The sequence below is a fragment of the Tupaia chinensis genome, unplaced genomic scaffold (assembly GCF_000334495.1).
Source record: "Tupaia chinensis unplaced genomic scaffold, TupChi_1.0 Scaffold145484_1, whole genome shotgun sequence".
In the NCBI taxonomy this organism is placed as follows: domain Eukaryota; kingdom Metazoa; phylum Chordata; class Mammalia; order Scandentia; family Tupaiidae; genus Tupaia; species Tupaia belangeri.
This window is the reverse complement of record NW_006205341.1, coordinates 536,658-539,563: the sequence shown is the minus strand read 5'-3', so window position 1 is coordinate 539,563 and position 2,906 is coordinate 536,658. Positions and strand designations below refer to the sequence as shown.

The 2,906-nt window shown below is 42.0% G+C and overlaps 1 non-coding gene across 1 annotated transcript; it reads right to left on the bottom strand.

Moving 5' to 3' along the window:
• Window positions 1-826: 826 nt before the first annotated feature.
• Window positions 827-966, bottom strand: LOC114006049 (small nucleolar RNA SNORA7). Its single transcript, XR_003547818.1, has one exon. It is a non-coding gene; the product is annotated as a small nucleolar RNA SNORA7 (small nucleolar RNA).
• Between the last annotated feature and the right edge of the window lie 1,940 nt (window positions 967-2,906).

The window sequence follows — 2,906 nt, the reverse complement described above, 5'->3', positions numbered from 1 at the left end:
TATTTTTTTTTTTTTTTTTTCCTGTCAAGATGGGAGGGAGAAAGAGTCTCCAAAGAGCCAGTTCAGAAAGTTTCTGTGGGTAATTTTACTTTTATAATACTCATTTTCTGTAAACTTTCAGAAAACCTTTCATACATAAATTTAAAAATAAATTTTGTTAAAAGAGCAAGCAAGTGACATAGAGCTTAAGGTGCTGGATCCCATATGGCTGACTGCATAGTTCATAGTCCTGGACCTAGTGGCCTGAAAATCATGCCAGGCATGCATGTGTGTATGTGCATGCCCAAAATTCCTCGAGGAGACTGGAGGAGAAGGGATTGTGGAGTGGCCATACCCCCGGGGGGTGATTTCTCATTTTCTCTCTCTCTTTCTCTCTCTCTCTCTCTCAAGTGCATGTATTGTATAGCAGAAACAAAATGAACAATGTAGACAGAGTCTATCAGCTCTTAAAGCAGTGGTTTTACAGTTTGGAATCACCAGAATAATTAAATCAGAATCTCTGAAGGTAGAACCCAGGCATTGGTAGTCTTAAAAACTCCCCAGATAATTGAAATATGGAGAAATATGGAGTAAATACGGAGAAAGACATACTCAAAGTGTGAGTTTGGGATCAACCAGCAATAGCCATAGCAACATCACGTGGGAATACCCTAGAACTGCAAATTCGTGGACCCTAATTTGACCTTACAGAATCAAAAACTCTGGGGTGGGCCTGCAATCTGTGTGTGTGTGTGTGTGTGTGTGTGTGTGTGTTCTCTTAAGGAAGAGGCAGACCAGTGTTAGAAACGAATCCCAAATCCTGGAGGAGCCCTCCCTGCCCCAGGCAGACACTTGCAGAGCGTCTTCCAATCACCAGCTATGGTGCCAGCTGGGAATAGAATGGGTACCTCTGCTGTCTTTGCTCTCCCTCCTGTTTCCGAAGCTGACAGAATATGAGCCACTCTCCAGACGTGATCCTAGGAAGTCGCCAATTTGTGTTTTAACAAACCTTATAGGTGGTTGGTTTGATACTTACTTTTGTTCCCACTCCAACCTGCTTTGGAGTCTATGCTGGCTAATGACTGCTCATGAAAAAGTCAAGCAGTCAAGTTCAAATTAGTGGCAAGAGAGATCATCTTTTTTTTTGGGGGGGGGAGGAAGGGAGGGAGAGGTTTGTGCTATAGGGCGCGTTAGCTTGCCAGAAAGACAGAGAGAGATAGAGAAACAGAAAGTGAGAAATCACCCCCAGGGGGGTTGGCCATGCCGCAATCCCTTCTCCTCCATTCTCCTCTTGGGATCTTGGGCATGAATGCACATGTGCCCGGTGTGAGTTTAAGCCACCAGGTCCAGGACTCAAGCCACGGTCGACTACATGGGAGTCCAGCGACATAGCCATTACGCTAACTGCTGGTCCCGAGGGATCATCTTTTAAACCTACACTTCTTCCACTTCTCCTGCTTTTTGTTTTATTTTATTTTTAAACAATTGTTTATTTAATGTTATTTATTGTTATCATTACTATTTTTTAAAATTGACCAGAGAGAGACACACAAAGAGAGAGAGAGAGAAGAGAAAACAAGTGGACAGGTCTGGGACTCAAACTGTAGTTAGCTATGTGGGAGACCAGCACCTTAACTACGACACCACCTGCTGACCCCTGTTTTTTGTTTTAATATAATATCAGGAACTTCAGATGTTATGATAAATTAAAAAAAATGCACATGAAAGTTGAATTATCTTCTCTTAAAGAAGTGGAGACTTGTGCCTGACCATTTCTAATCCTGACAAAAATGACGTTGAGTTCTTAGATCTGAGAGGAAAGAAAAAGATGAGAAGAGGACTTAACTGCACTAGAACTATTAAATCAGCCCACTTTGGGTTGGGGTCAATGTATGCAGAATGAACACCATTCTTCACAATAGTCATTTAACAACAGTATGGTGGATATCTCCTGGCCCTTTGGCAATCAAAACTTAAAACAAAATTCAACACATTCCATTGGTGGTATTGGCAGCATGGAATGAAAGAAATCTATTTCTTTTGGATGAATAATTGCACATGGCTGTTCTTTTCATTCTCATTGACACTAGTCTGGTCTAGACCCTAATGCTCCTTTTCTCAGGTATTTTACACCCTGGCTGGGATGCCTGGCTATATGCTGTTCCATTCAAGCCCACCCTACTCTATTCTAAGACAACTCTTTTAAGTGGTAGCTGGGATTGAGAGTCAGCTATGCCAGTAACTCTTTGGTGCTCCCTATTCGGGGCCCTCCACAATAGGATTACAGCCCACCACCCACTCCTCACTTCTTCCATCAGGACCTGCTCCACCACCCCGACTCTCTCCTCTACAGGCCTCTGATGGCTCTCCTATCCTCCCGCACGCCCTCCCGATATCTCCTCCCCACTCACTACATTTTTCCCAATAGATCTCTGGCATATTGAATCCCATATTGGTGTCTGTTTCTCAGACGATTGGAACAAATGCAAATGGAGAATGAAACATGAAATAATTTATGAAGAAGTTTGTAAATTCACCCAGACTGCAAAGAATTGGAAAGTACTTTTCCAAAGTAAATTCTTGCACTAAACACTCCAAGATTCTGAATTTGTCCATAATCTAGCGAATTCTTCCCATTGATTACATCCTCCTCAGTTTACTATGGGAAAATCAATTTATATCATTACTGATGAACATTAAAAGGTTAAGTAAATTGTCTAAGTTCTTACAGCTAGTGATGATGAAATCAGGGCTCTTGACTCAAAATCCCAGTGCTCATTTAACTACACTTCAGTGCACTTGAAATAAATCAGGAGTGTTTTGTAGATAGCAGAGCTCCATCTCATGTAAGGAATTACAAACGATTGCTATCATCGTCTTCATTTCTCTGAGGATCTTTGCAGGAAAGCAAAGGGTGGACCAGATCT